The sequence below is a fragment of the Artibeus jamaicensis genome, unplaced genomic scaffold, assembly GCF_021234435.1.
Source record: "Artibeus jamaicensis isolate MK-2021 breed Jamaican fruit bat unplaced genomic scaffold, CSHL_Jam_final contig_603, whole genome shotgun sequence".
NCBI classification, from domain to species: domain Eukaryota; kingdom Metazoa; phylum Chordata; class Mammalia; order Chiroptera; family Phyllostomidae; genus Artibeus; species Artibeus jamaicensis.
In genome coordinates this window covers 61941-77809 of record NW_026521904.1, presented here as the reverse complement: position 1 = coordinate 77809, position 15869 = coordinate 61941, and the positions used below count along the sequence as shown (strand labels likewise).

The following is a 15869-nucleotide window of genomic DNA, read 5'->3' as shown; positions in this document are numbered from 1 at the left end:
GAGCACTCAAAAGTATCATTATATCAATCCTTTCAACTCTACTACTTAAATACTTCTTGAAATTATACTTGCCCTTGCTTCTTATTACCTTTGTGCTACTTGCATAAACTACTATTGTATTCACTCCTTAATTAACATCCCACATATCATGTTATTTGCCATGTTCCAGTTTCACACAGAATTATTTTTCTAAAATACAAATGCTTAAAATTATATGTGGCTGGTGATAATATAAATTGCTTCTAGCTTAATGGACAACTATGTGATAATATCAATCAAAATTAAAAATGCAGGAAATAATCAAGAATTTCACTTTTAAAAATGTATCTTATAGCTACATTCACTTGTAAAAAATGAATGCATGAAAATATGCATTTCAGTGCAGTAGAGATAGAAAAGATTTAGGAAAAGCTAAAAAGCTGTCATAAAGAACTATTTAAATCAGCTACAACATATTAATATGATGGAATTTATGTAGTCATGAAAAGAAATGAAATAGGTCTGAATAAATAAATCTGTTAGATTTAAATAAATGTTAGATTTATTTATATTGGAGGAAAATAAATGAGGTATAGAATAGTGTGTAGAGAAATATGTATAGAAAGAGTGGAAGAATAAACAAGAAAATGTTCACAGTAATTACTTCTCAGGAGGGATTAAAAAGAACCATGTGAAGTGTTTTGTTTTCTGCTAAAATCAAGGAAAGGGAAAAAGTTATGATATTTTCATAAGCTTATTCTTATTTAAATAAGGATTAAGACTGAATGATGAAAAGAACAGGCAAATACTGAAAATGTCAGACAGGAAAATATTCTGACTGATTAAATAAAGGATGAGTATATTGAAAGTTTCATGGCTATGTCATATTTCAATTCTGGTTGTCTCCTTTAATTGTATTATGCACAGTAATATTAACTTTTGACAAATATGATATGATCAAAAATTATAAGCATATCCAGTGTAAATTATACATATTGTAAATTGTTATTAAAATTTTGATGTTAATACAAAAAGAAAACAAATCACTAATAAGCTTTCTATGATTTACTGAAAGTTTATAAAAATTTAGTTAGAAATCTATTCCATCCATAGTGGCATCAATTTCTATAGTATTGTAACCTGATGTCTTATTGTAATATTCTCTACTCTTGCTTGAAGAATGTCATATTGTTTTAAAATATCAATGGTTATACCAAAATAAATTAACTAACAACTGTATAACAAAAATGCATATGATTTATTTTAAATAATACTTATTTTTAATTTAAATATTTTATTGTTTATGCCATTACAGTCATACCAATTTTTTCTCCCTACCCCATGCACCCAGCATGCCCCCCACTCCTACAGTCAATTCCCACACCATTTTTTATATCTAGGGCTCATTTACATGTGTTTTTTTATTAATTCCTTTACCTTCTCTCAACACTATCTACCTTGCCCCTCCTCTTTTACAGCTGTCAGTCTGTTTCATGTTTCTCTACCTCTGATTCTGTTATGCTCTTTAGTTTATTTTGTTCATTAGATTCACTCATAAGTGAGATCAAAGGGTATTTGTCTTTCACAAACGGGCTTATTTCACTTAGCATAATAGTCTCCAATTCCATCCCTGCTGTCATAAAAAGGATTTTTTTAATTTACTGCTACGTAGTATTCCATTGTATAATTGTATCACAGTTTTTTTTTTAATCCACTCATTTACAGATGGACACTTAGACTGTTTCCAAATTTTGGCTATTGTAAATAGCACAGCTGTGAACATAGGGGTGCATATATTCTTTTAAATTGGTGTTTGGGGATTCTTAGGATTTATTCACAACAGTGAAAATATGGGGTCAAAAGGCAGTTCCATTTTTAATTTTTTGAGGAAACTCCATACTGTTTTCCACAGTGGCTGCACCAGTCTGCATTCCCACAAACAGTGTACTGGGGTTCCCTTTTCTCCACATTCTTTTGAGCACTTGTTGTTTATTGGTTTATTGATTATCCTCATTCTGATAGGTGTGAGGTAATATCTCACTGAGTTTTAAATGTGCATTTCCCTGATGGCTAGTGTTACTGAGTATTTTTTTGTATGCTTATGGACCATCTTTATGTCCTCCTTAGAGAAGTGTCTATCAAGTCCTTTGTCCATTTTTTTATGGACTATTTGTCTTCCTGGTATTGAGTCTTAGAAGTTTTTATATATTTTAGAGATTAAATGCTTCCCAAAAGTATTGTTGGCAGGTATGTACTGCATTTTTATTTTGACGATGTTTTTAGCTCTGCTGAAACTTTTTAATTTTTAAGTAGTCCATTTGTTTATTTTTCCTTTGTTTCCCTAGCACTACAATATATATCACAAAAATATTGCAACATAATAGATTTAAAATTTTAATGCCTACCTTTTCCTCCAAGGATTTTATAGTATAATGACTCATATGTAACTATTTTATCCATTTTGAGTTTATTCTGGTGTATGGTGTAAGAGGGTGGTCTAATTTCATTTTTTTGCATGTACTATCCAGTTCTTTCTGATATCGTTTATTCAAGAGGCTGACTTCACTCCATTGCATGCTCTTGCCTCCTTTGTCAAGTATTAATTGATCATAAAGATGTAAGTTGATATCTGAACTCTCCATTCTGTTCCATTCTTTTAAATGCTTATTCTTATAACAGTGCCAGATTGTTTTGATTATAGTGGCCTAATAGTAGAGTATAATATCAGGTAGTACAGTCTCCAACTTTCCTCTTCTTGCTCAAGGTTCCTGAGGCTATTTATTGTCTTTTATGGATCCATATATATTTTTGGAATATTTCTTCTAGATCTGTAAAACATAGCATTGGAATTTTCAATTAGCAATAATTGCGCCTCGGATAAACCTCATTGGCTACGATACTGCCACTGCACAGAGCTTGGCATTGGAATTTTGGTGGAATTTGTGTTCAATTTATAGATTGCTTTAGGTGTTATGGACATTTAATGAGGTTACTTATTCCAATCCATGAACAGGGTGTATGCTTCCACATATTAGTATTTCATCAATTTATTTTTACCATGTTCTATATTTTTCCCAAAACAGGTCTTTTTACATTTTATTTTATTGTTCAGTTACTGTTGTCCCCATTTTTCCTCATTACTCAGCCCACACTACCCCTCAGTTTTAGGAGTTTTTTACTTCCTTGGTTGAATTTGTTCCTAGGTACTTTATTTATTTATTCTTTGCTGTTGTTGTTGCAATAGTAAATGGGATGTTTTTTTTTTTCTGTTAATTATTGGTGCATAAAAATGCCATAAATTTCTGGATATTGACTTTGTATCTCACTGCCTTGCTGAAATCACTTATCAGGTCAAAACATTTTTGGTGAAGCCTGTAGAGTTTTTTATGTAAATATCATGTCATCTGCGAATAATAACAGTTTTACTTCTTCTTTTTTAATTTGAATGCCTTTTATTTCTTCTTCCTGTCTGATCACTCTGGCTAGGATTTCCAGTACTACATTGAAAAAAAATGGAGAAAGATGACCACTTATTGTCATTCCTCATCTTAAGGAAAACACTTTTAGTTTTTGCCCAATGAATATAACATTGGCATAGGTTTTTTGTATATGGCCTTTAGTATGTTGAGTTGTGCTCCTTCTACTCCTACTTTGCTGAGTGTTTTTAACATAAATGAGTGCTAGACTTTATCAAATGTTTTTTCTGCATCTATGTATATGATCATGTGATTTTTGTCTTTTTGTTCATGTGATATGCCACATTTATTGATTTGCAAATATTGTATATAGTAGTATAGTTACATACTACTATACAATCTATCTTTGCAAATGATCCATGTGCACTTGATAAAATATGTATTCTGCTGCTTTGGGTAGAAATGTTCTGTAAATGTCAATTAAATCCATTTGATCTAGTGTGTCATTTAAGGTAGCTCTTTCCTTGTTGATTTTTATTTTATTTGTAAGATCTATCCATTGGTGAGAGTGGGTTGTTGAAATCCCCTACAATGACCATATCACTGCTGATATCTTCATTAAAGTTCTCTAAGATGTTCCTTATGTAGCTAGACACTCCTATATTGAGTGCACCTATGTTTACAAGGTGCACTTACCTTGTAAAAGACATATGTTTATGTCTTTTTGTTTTGTTGACCTCATTAGTATTATGTAGTGACCACCTTTTTCTCTTGTTATGGCCTTTGTATTAAAGTCTATTATGTCAGATATAAATATTGCTATCCCAGCTTTTTTTTTCTTCTCCATCTTCATGGAATATATTTTTATATCTCTTTACTTTCAACCTATGTAAGTCTTTTGATTTGAGGGGGTCTCATTGAAAGCAAGTATATGTGTTGTGCTTTTTTTATCCATTTAGTTACCCTTTGTGTTTTTATTGGAGAAATTAATTCACTTACAATTAAGGTAATTATTGATAGGTACTTGTTCATTGCCATTTTTCCCTTTGTACTTGTGTTCCTCACTCTAGTTCCTCTTCTTCTTAGAGGAAACTCTTTAGTATCTCTTGCAATGCTGGTTTGGTGAAAATGTATTCCTTTACTCCATTTTTTGTTGTTGTTGTTTTTGTTTTGGTCTGGGCAGCTTTTTATTTCACTCTCTCCTTAAAACAAAAGTCTTACTGGATAGAGTAGTCTTGGTTGAGGTCCTTGGTTTTCATTATGTGGAATACTTTATGCCAGATCCTTCTGGCCTATTGTGTTTCTATTGAGTAATCAATTGTTAGCCTTATCGGAGCTCTGTTGTACGTAACTAACTGCTTCTTTCTTGCTGCCTTTAAGATTATCTCTTTGTCTTTTAAATTTTCTATTGTAATTGTGATATGTCTTAGTATGCATCCCTTTGGATTCATCGTAATAGGGCTTTGTGCTTCCTGAACTCATGTGACTTTTTCCTTTACCAGGTTAAGAAAGTTTTCTGTCATCACTTCTTCAAACAGTTTTTCTATTCTTTGCTCCCTTTCTTCTCTTCCTGGTATCCCTATCAAGCAAGCATTATTATGTTTCATGTTGTCCTAAAGCTTCCTGAAACCATCTCATTCTTTTTAAGTCTCTTTGTTCCTTTTTGTAGTTATGGCTGGGTGTTTCTTTTTTCTCCATTGTCTTCCAGATCCCCGATTTAATCCTCTGCTTTGTCTAGCCTGCATTTAATTCCTTCTAGTGTATTCTTCATATAAGATATTGCACTCTACATTTCCTCCTGGCTCTTATTCATAGTTTCTTTGTTCTTTTCATACTGACTTAGTTCTCACCAGTTTCTTGAACATCCTTATGACTGTTACTTTAAATTCTATTTCTGATAATTTGCTCACCTCGACTTCATTTAGCTCTCTTCCTGGGAATTCCTCCTTTTCTTTCATTTGGAGGGTTTTTTTGTTGTTGTTGTTTATTTGCTTCACCATTTTAGCTCTCTGTTTTTGTTTGTTTCTATGTATTAGATAAATCTTCTTTGACTCCCTGTCTTCTGGAGCAACCTTCTGTGTTAGGAGTCCTGTGGGACCCAGTGGGGCAGTCTTCTTGATCTCCTGAGCAGGATACTCTAGGAATATCCTGTGGATGGCTTATGTGGGCTCTCCTATTTTATTTGGGTCCTGATTGTTGTTGGCCCCTTGGTTAGTGGGATCTCCCCTCTGGCTGGCTGACTAGGAGGCTGAACCCCCACCTCACCTTGTGCACTGTTGTATGGGTGCTAACAGAACAAAGCAAAACAACAAAAAAACAAAACAAGCAATAAACTTCCCCCAACACCAACTGAAAAATCAATGACAAAAGAGCAAAGAATGATACAGGTGGAAAGAGCAATAAAATAGTATAGAAAGTAGGGAGAAAGAGCAAAGAATAAGGGAAGACAGAAGGAAAGAAAAAAGATTATGAGAGCAGAAAAAGAAAAGAACTTATATGAGCCGTGAATAGAAAGACAAAAACAGGAAAAGGGACAAAGAAAGAAAGAGAATAACACAATTAAGAAAAGGACTGAGAAAGGAAAAATGGAATAAACAAAAGTAAGAGTAAAATAAGAGATGTGAAGAAAAATATAACAACAAAAATAGAGGATGGAAAAGGAAAAATAAAATAATAAAAAAGGCCATGAAATAGAAAAAATAACAAAAATAATGAAAAGAAATAAAGTGGAATTTGTCTCAGCAGAGGTTATTGTTTACCACCTGGGTTCTACCTCTTATACGAGTCTGATGTTGTCTGAGATTGGTTTAAGCCAATGTGAGGTGCTGTCTACATCTAGCCCTCAGCAACCTGTTTGAAACTACAAGAGATCCACAGTTTGTGGCTCTTCCCTCTGGGCTTGGCTGCACACAGGATGGACCAAGCTGCACTGCAGATTTGCCCTTTTTCAGCACAGCTCCAGGGGAGTGTCCACAAACATCCTTAGGCACCTCAGGATCTGCCTCTGCCTAACATTGCCTGTAGATCTCCTATCAGTCTTAAACTAGTCACTGATCCAACTGTTTCGGAAAAAACTTCAGGTGGAATTAGGGAAATGGGGCCCCTGGATCTTCTGTGGGAGATGCCTTTAGACTTCAGGGAAGATAGTGGGTGTGTTACCCTGATCTTGAGCCATTTATCTGAGTCTGTCTGTAATTATGTCTCTGAACTCAGCAGGACTGAGCGCCTACTAGGACAGTGCATGGGGCCTCTGGAGCCCAGATTTTGGGTCTACTGGAAACCAGGAGGGTGTTTCTGTGGTTTTCCCATAAAAAAGAAGCACTGTCTTGTTCCTGAGAAAGTGTATGGGTTGGGTACAACCTAAAGTCAGTCTCTGACACCCCTGAGTATGCATATGTTACTGTCTCCTCAACTGAGGTTAAGATGCAGGATGGGAGAAAAGAAAAAGAAAAAAAAAAGAAAACAAAACAACAAAAGCAAACAAATAAAAATGAGATTCAGGGTGAGGCAAGCAGGATTCCAGAGGGTAGAGGCAGTAGTATCCCACAGGTTGGGGTAATTGCTTTTCTTCTGAGAGGGGCTTATTCTACTCAAGAATGATAGCTGCTATAGGATCAAGGTATATCCTGGCACAGGAATCCCCACAGCTGCTCCCCTGTGAGGGGATATAGTTCCCCAGTGTCTCTCACTACAGACTCTTCTTCACTCAAGCCCATAGTGAGTGGCTGTGAACACAAAACCTATGCTTTGGCTCCTTTAAGAAGAAAAAATAGTGGTTTTGTCTCCAGGGCTCTCTCTCTCCCCATCATTCAACAACCACGTGGCCTTTCACTACTGGATGCTATGTGTCAGGATGGGCGGGGTAGGACAAAATGACGGCTGAACTACAACCCAGAAAAAGACGGCCGACATCAAACCAGAGCCAAAAGGGCGGGCTTTGCCAAAACAGATATCCGCATAGCAACCACCAATGATATATTGCCTCTTTGTTCAAAGGGGACTAATCCCCAGCTCCCATGAAGAGAGCCAGCTGAAATAAAACCGTGCTTGGGCATGACTTCCTTGGCCTGACTCTGCAGACCAGGGAACCTTGCTCGGGAGCGCAAACCCCAATAAAGCTCTATACTGCCTAACCTTTGTGGCTGATTGACATTTTCTTCCATGGCAGAGCCTAGGAAAACCTTTCATTTGGTGCCAAAACCTGGGAGGAGTTGTCTGCTGAAGACCGCTCCTCTCCGTACTCCCGGAGGAGACCTCAGGGCCACCCCACTAGTCCGGACAAAGAACCAGGGTAAGTGCCCTTGCCCTTAAGTTTCTGGTCCCCAAACACTGATTCTGGGCCCCTGTCTGCTGGGAGAGACTGCTTCCACCAAATCGCAGCACTACATCGGGGTAATCCTTCTGGGAATGACTGCTCTCCCTGCGCTGAGAGGCTCTAGGCACTGGAGGAGACATCCTTGGGTCTAGATCCCCATTTTTACCTGACCGGAGCAGCAGATTGGGTAGAGGGATGCCAATTCCCATCTGCTGCTCCTCGTGGGACCAGGAATGGGGGGGTCAGGAGTCCAAACCAGACCCCAAGTCACCTCTAGGGTGCCTCCTGAAAAATTTGCTAACAACTGATCCTGGCCTCAAGCGAAAATTGCTGATTTTTCTATCCACTACGGCCTGGCCGTTATATCAGCTCGATAATTGTGAAACCTGGCCTCCTAAAGGCACTTTCGATTTCGTTACCCTTACCGACCTAGATAATTTTTGCAGACGGACTGGCAAATGGTCTGCGGTCCCCTACATTCAGGGCTTTTGGGCCTTGCACTCCTGCCCGGATCTGTGTGCCCAATGCTCACAGCCCAAGTTCTCCTTGCCCGAGGGAACCCTGAATCCATCCGGTTGCCTAAGCCTACTGCCCCAGGCCCTCCCTCCTCTTTCTCTGATTCCCCTGAAGATCTTGCTTCTTCTCCTCCTCCTTATCAGCTACCACCAACGGCTACTCCAGCCCTGGCCCTCCTCTCTCAACCGGATTCTCCCCCTCCCTCTGAAGACCTTTCTTCCCCAGTTAGCTCACATACTCACACCCACCTGAATCCAGAGCCCCTAGACTCCTGTATTTGCCCCCTCCAGGAAGTGGAGGGAGTAGAAGGTGTTGTTCGGGTCCATGTTCCCTTCTCAATGACCTCTCTTCAATTGAAAAATGCCTAGGCTTGTTCTCCACTAACCCTACCAATTTTATCAGGGAATTCCAGTACCTAGTCCAGGCTTATGACCTCACAGGGCATGACCTGCACATCATTTTAACTTCCACCATGACCCTGGACGAGCAGGGCTGCATCTGGACTGCAGCTAGGGCTCATGCAGATCAAACCCACACAACCAATCCCCTCATGCCAATGGGGGCTGAAGCCGTGCCAGAGGCGGAACCAGACTGGGACTACCAGGTAGGACAGGCGGGTCAGAGGTGCCGCAACCAAATGGTCGAGTGCCTGATAGCAGGTATGCACCAATGTGCCCAGAAAGCAGTCAATTACAATAAGCTCAGAGAGGTCACCCAAGGCCCCGGAGAAAATTTGGCGCTCTTTTTCAACAGACTAGCTGAGGCAATAGTGCTCCATACCCACCTTGACCCGGCTTCTAACACTGGGGCCACTGTTTTAGCTACTTACTTTATCTCCTAGTCAGATCCAGATATTAGAAGGAAACTGAAAAAGGCCGAGGATGGCCCCCAAACCCCATCCGAGATCTGGTAAATATGGCATTTAAGGTTTTCAATAACCCAGAAGCAGAGGCTGAGGCTGCCCACCAGGCTCGCCTACAGCAAAAGGTAGCCCTGCAAACCCAAGCCATGCTAGCGGCCCTGCCGCTGGTGGCAAACACCAGCATGGGGGCGAAGCTTAAGTCCAGGCCAAAGAACACCCCACCAGGGGCCTGTTTCAAGTGTGGCAAAGAAGGGCACTGGGCCCGCCAGTGTCTTCAACCTTGGCCACCAACAAGCCTTGCCCAGATTGCCAACAGCTTGGCCACTGGAGGGATGCCTGTTCCCTCTGAGGCTCGTCCACTCGGCGGACCAGCTGATCAAGGTGTGGACTCTTCCCTGGCCTAACTGGACCTTCCTGGACTCCTAGGCAATTGAAGCAGCCCAGACTCAAAGGCCCCCATCACCCTCACTGAGCCCAGGGTAACGCTGCAGGTAGCAGGTACATCCATCTTTTTCCTAGTGGACACAGGGGCTACCAACTCTGTTTTACCATCTTTTTCAGGACCTCTTACCCCTTCCCAGATCTCATCATGGGGGTTGACAGGACCCCGTCCTGCCTGTGGCAAAACCTCCTGCTTAGCTACAGTCTGGACAGCTTTCCCTTTTCCCATTCATTCCTTGTCATACCCTCCTGCTCTATTCCACTTCTAGGATGGAATTTTCTCCAATTAGGCGTCACTCTTCAGATCATGCAAAACCTGATCCCTTCCTCCTCTCTTATCCTCCTGCTGTTAGAAAGTCCAATTCCTCCTGCAGCTTCACCCATTTCCCCTTCCCTTGTCAACCCACAAGTATGGAACACTTCTATCCCAACCACAGCTTCTCATCACCCCTCATTGTCACCCGCCTAAAACTGCCCCACCTTTTCTCATCCCAACCCCAATTTCCTATCTCCCATGCAAACTTAAAAGGATTACAGAGCATCATCACCCACCTTGCCTCCTAGATAAGAAACTGCCGACCTCTAGCCCCTCCCCTCTATGCTCCCCTGACAGCAGGAAGTAGCCAGATTGAACACAGCGCCCCTTAGCCTATCAAAGAGGTCAGAATGTTAGGATGGGTGGGGTAGGACAAAATGGTGGCTGAACTATAACCTGGAAGAGATGGCTGACATCAAACCTGAGAGCCAAAAGGGCGGGCTTTATCTGCTTAGCAACCTGAGCCTGAGGAAAGCCTTCAATGATATACTGCCACTTTGTTCAAAAGGGACCAATCCCCAGCTCCCATGAAGAGATCCAACCAAAATAAAACCCCACCACATTCCCTGATTGGGCTCACTTCCCTGGCCCCACTCTGGGGACCAGAGAACCTCACCAGAGCGTGCAAACCCCAATAATGCTCTATACTGCCTAACTTTGTGGCTGATTGGCATTTCTTCCTGGGCAGAGACTAAGAAAACCTTTCACTGCCCACACTTGTCAAGAACAACTGTCAACATTCTTTCCATGGCTTCTCTCTTCCTCAGGATCTTGTTAATCCTGAGCAGGTTTGAAAATTGCTGTTTTTCTCTCTTTCTGCCACTAGTCAAATTAATATTTAAATATTTTTATTCATGTGTTTTTTCTGATTTACACTCATATTTTGAAAATAAGATACAACATTTTCCAATGAGTAATTTAATTTTAATGTGTTAGCTTTCTATACTATCTTATCCTGTGAAGATGGATGATGTGGTGAAGTTGTCAGTGAAAAGAAAATACATATATACTGTGACAAAAGCTCCAAGATATGTCCCTGATGACTGTCATTTTTTTCTTGTATATAGCTTTTCATTATGGCATGTTTTGCCAAATGTTTCCTCACTCAATATCCATTTGGTGAGCGCTTTTCAATTGTCAAATGCTGTGCTGCATCTTGAGAATACAAATAAAGATTTTCCCCTCTTGGTGCTTATATTTTTCTAGTGAAATGCTTTTGTACTCTGCAAAGTGCTGTGATAGGATGAGGACATCTAAAAAGGATTTTGCATAGTGTACCCTTACAAGGGTCCCTGGCCGAAATTTAAATAGTGTTTAAAATCAAAGCCATTTCTTCTCTCCCAGCCCTGTTCCTTAATGGAGACTGTGTTCAGTAAGAGAAAGACATGCCTGGGTCTCATTGTATTAGTTACTATCTACTTCCCAAGCCATGTGTCTTTCTGCATCCTACTAGCAGGCATGCCTTTCTGCAATTCATAAAAAAGGCCAAAAGAGTTATAGGATCAGATGATATATAAGAAGGAACTCTTATATATCTTATTCTGAATGGTCAAAGAGGCTTACCTCATGTAATGGCTAATCTCATTTTTGTAGGCAGGAAGAGTTTTCTGGTCAAAAGGATAAAGAACTTTCCAGAATAGGATGAATACATAAGTGGAAAGTCAAGTCCAACAAGTTGAATTCAAGACACTGAGAGCAGTATACAAGATGTTGAGAAGGCTTTAAATATATACATAAAGAAATTTAGATCTTGAAGGCCACATATCTCGTAGCAGGCACATTATGAGTGTATGCTTTGTACTGAAAGAGTCTTTAGCAAAAGGCAGATAACAATACTGTAAATTAAAAGTATACCCATAACAGGATGACCATACATATTTTAACTTATTGAATCAGAATATCATCTCGAGGAGTAAGAAAACAATAGTACTATAGAGAAGAAACCGTCTTTGTTCTCAAGGTGAAATTAGAATTTGTCATTTTGATATTGTAAAACAAATGGTCCATAATTTGGGAAACACTGCAGAATGAGAAAAATCAATATTTTTCATAAAAATCAATATTTTTTCATATTTAAGATGCATGACACACATCTTACTATGGGTAAAAATCTCTTTAATGTGTATAATGTAATGGGTTTTTAAGTAATAGCATTTAAAACTTATTGATATAATTAAATTTTTACATTGCAATTGCCTTTAAGAAACTATCACTTGCTGAGTTTTGATATAGCATTAAAGAATATACACAATGGTCTGAAAAGGTTATTAAAATACTCTTTTTTAAAGATCTTATTTATTTTTAGAGAGGAAGGAAGGGACAGAGCAAGAGAGGGAGAGAAATATTAGTGTGTAGTTAATAAGAGATGAACATTGTGAATATATGTGCACCCAAATACATAAAGAAAATCTTGGAGAACTTCAAGAAAGATATTGACAGCAACACAGTTATAGTAGGGGATTTCAACATCCTACTGTCAAAAATGGACAGATCTTCCAAACAAAATATCAACAAAGATAGTGGCATTGAACAATGTTTCTAGATCAAATAAACATAAATGATATATACAGAACATTTCATCCCCAAAAAACAAAATGCACATTCTTTTCAAATGCATATGGAGCATTTTCAAAGATAGCATATGATGGGACAGTAAACAAGCCTCAACAAATTCAAGAAAACTGAAATCATACCAAGCATTTTCTCTGAACACAAGGGACTGAAACTAGAAACCAACCCCAAAGGAAAAAAAAAAAACACCGAAAATCATGGAGATTGAATAGCATGCTATTAAACAATGAATGGGTCAGGAATGAGATCAAGGAAGAAATCAAAATGTTTCTGGAAACAAATGAAAATGAACTCACAACAACCCAAAACTTATGGGACACAGATAAGGCCATCCTGAGAGGAAAGTTCATAGTAATATAGACCTACCTAAAAAAAATAGAAACATTTCAAATAAACAATCCAACCCCATGCCTACAAGAACTAAAAACAAACAAACAAGCAAACAAACAAACAATAAAGACAGCCCAGAGCAATTAGAAGGAAGAAAATATCCAAGATCAGAGCAAAATTAAATGACATAGAGACTAAGAGCATAATCCTAAGGATCAATGAATCTAGGAGAAAGTTCTCTGAAAAGATAAAGTCGACAAGCCTTTAAGCAGAATCACCAAGAAAAAAGAGGACCAAAATAAACACAATCAGAGGAGAGATTACAACTGATACCACAGAAATACAAGGGATTGTAAGCAATTACTACAAAGAACTATATACCAATAAATCTGAAAACCTAGATGAAATTGACAAATTTCTAGAAAAATATAACTTTTCAAAACTCAGTGAAGAAGAAGCAAAAAGCCTGAAAAGACCAATAAAAGAAGATGAAATTGAAGCAGTAATCAAAAAACTACTGACACACAAAAGCCCTGGACCAGATGGTTTCACAGGAGAATTTTACAAAGCATTTAAGGAAGAGCTAACCCTTATCCTTCACAGAGTATTCAAAAAAATCCAAGAAGTTGGAAAACTTTCACAGTTTTTTTATGAAGCCAGCACCATCCTAATCCCAAAACCAGATAAAAACATAACAAAGAAAGAGAACTTAAGACCAATATTACTGATGAACACAGACACTAAAGTTCTCAACAAAATATTGGCAAATCACATCCAACAATATATCAAAAAGATCATACATCATGACCAAGTGGGATTCATTCCAGGGATGCAAGGATGGTTCAATATCCACAAATCAATAAATGTAATACATCACATAAACAAAAGCAGAGAAAATTTATATGATCATATCAATAGATTCAGAAAGAGCATTTATTAAGGTACAGCTCCCATTTATGATAAAAACACTCAGCAAAGTGGGAATAGAGGGAGCATTCCTCAACCTAATAAAGGCCATACATGAGAGACCTACAGCCAACATCATACTCAATGGGAAAAAACTAAAAACTTTTCCACTAAGATCAGGGAAAAGAAAAGGTTGTCCACTTTCACCACTTCTATTCAACATAGTATTGAAAGTCCTAGCCACAGCAATCAGAAGAAAAGAAAATAAAAGGCATCTGAACTGAAAAAGAGGAGACAAAACTGTCATTGTTTGCAGATAACATGATAGTGTACATAGAAAATCCTATATACTCCACCAAAAATTATTCAACCTAATAAGTGAATTTGGCAAAACAGTCAGATTCAAAGTCAATACCAAGAAATCAAAACATTTTTGTAGCAACAATCAAACATCAGAAACAGAAATCAGGAAGAAAATCCCATTTGACTTAGCAGCAATGAAAATAAAATACCTAGGAATAAACCTAATCAAGGAGGTAAAAGACCTGTACTAAGAAAACTACACAACACTGAAGAAAAAAATCAAGGAAGACACAAACAAATAGAGTTATATACCGTGTTCATAGATTGGAAGAATTAACATTATCAAAATGTCCATACTACCCAAAGCAATTTATAGATTGAAAAAGTACCAGTGGCATATTTCACAGACATAGAACAAACACTTAGAAAATTTATGTGGAACTGTAAATGACCCTGAATCGCTGAAGCAATTCTGAGAAATAAAAAAAAAAGTAAGAGAGATCATAACACCTGATATCAAACAGTATTACAAAGTCATTGTAATCGAAACAGTCTGGTACTGTCATAAGAACAGACACGTAGACTAATGGAACAAAATAGAGAGCCCAGAAATAAACCCAACTTTCTACAGTCAATTAATATTTAACAAAGGAAGAAGCAGCATTAAATGGAGGAAAAATTGCCTCTTCAGCAAATGGTGTTGGGAGAGCTGGACAGCTACATGCAAAAAAATGAGACTCGACCACCAACATTCACCATAAACAAAAATAAATTCAAGGTGGCTAAAGATTTAAATATAAAGTCCTACAGGAGAACATAGGCAGGAAAATCTCAGATATTCCACTCCAAAATCTTTCCACTGATATGTTCTCTAGAGCAAGGAACATAGAGGAAAGACTAGACAAATGAGATCTCATCAAAATAAAAAGCTTCTGCACAGCTAAAGAAAACAGCATTAAAATAAAAAGAGAACCAACTGTATGGTGATGACATATTTTCAAATGATACTTCAAAGAAGGGTTTGGTCTCCAAAATATATAAAGAACTCACACGACTCCACTCTAACAAGACAAGCAACCCAATAAAAAGTGGGCAAAAGACTTGAACAGACACTTCTCCACAGAGGGCATAAAAGGGCCCAGGGACTTATGAAAAGGTGCTTGATATTGCTAGTCATCAGAGAGATGTAACTTAGAACCACAATGAGATACCACTTCACTCTGCTCAGAATGGCTATCATAAACAAAGCAACAGACAACAAGCATTGGAGAGGTTGTGGAGAAAAGGGAACTCTAGTGTACTGTTGGTGGGATTGCAGACTGGTGGAACTGCTGTGGAAAACAGTATATAATTTCCTTAAAATCCAAAAATATAGCTGCCTTTTGACCCAGTAATTCCAATGCTAGGATTATAACCTAAGAACCCTGAAACTCAAATCCAAAAGCACCTATACACCCCAATGTTCATAGCAGCACAATTTACAACAGCCAAGTGCTGGAAGCAACCTAAATGCCCACCAGTTAATGAATGGATCAAAAAACTATTGTACATTTACACAATGGAATTTTATGCAGCAGAAAGAAAAAAGGAGCTTCTACCCTTTTGTGACAGCATGAATGGAACTGGAGGCCATTATGATAAGTGAAATAAGCCAGGCAGTGAAAGACAAATACTATATGATCTCACTATTAACAAGAACCTAATCAACAAAATGAATAAGCAAGCAAAGTATAGCCAAAGACGTTGAAATTGAGAACAGGCTGACAGTGACCAGAGGGGAGAAGAGAGAGGATAATGGGGGGAAAGGTTGGAGGGTGTATAGGAGCAATTACAAAAGACACATGGACAATAATAAAGGGGGGTGGAAACAGGAGGGAGGGAAGAAGGGTTGGGCAGCAGGAAGGGGTGGAGGGG

The 15869-nt window shown here is 38.4% G+C and overlaps 1 pseudogene; it reads right to left on the bottom strand.

Annotated features, from left to right (window-relative positions):
- Positions 1-2773: 2773 nt before the first annotated feature.
- LOC128628235 (uncharacterized) lies at positions 2774-2896 on the bottom strand (annotated as a pseudogene).
- Positions 2897-15869: the final 12973 nt, after the last annotated feature.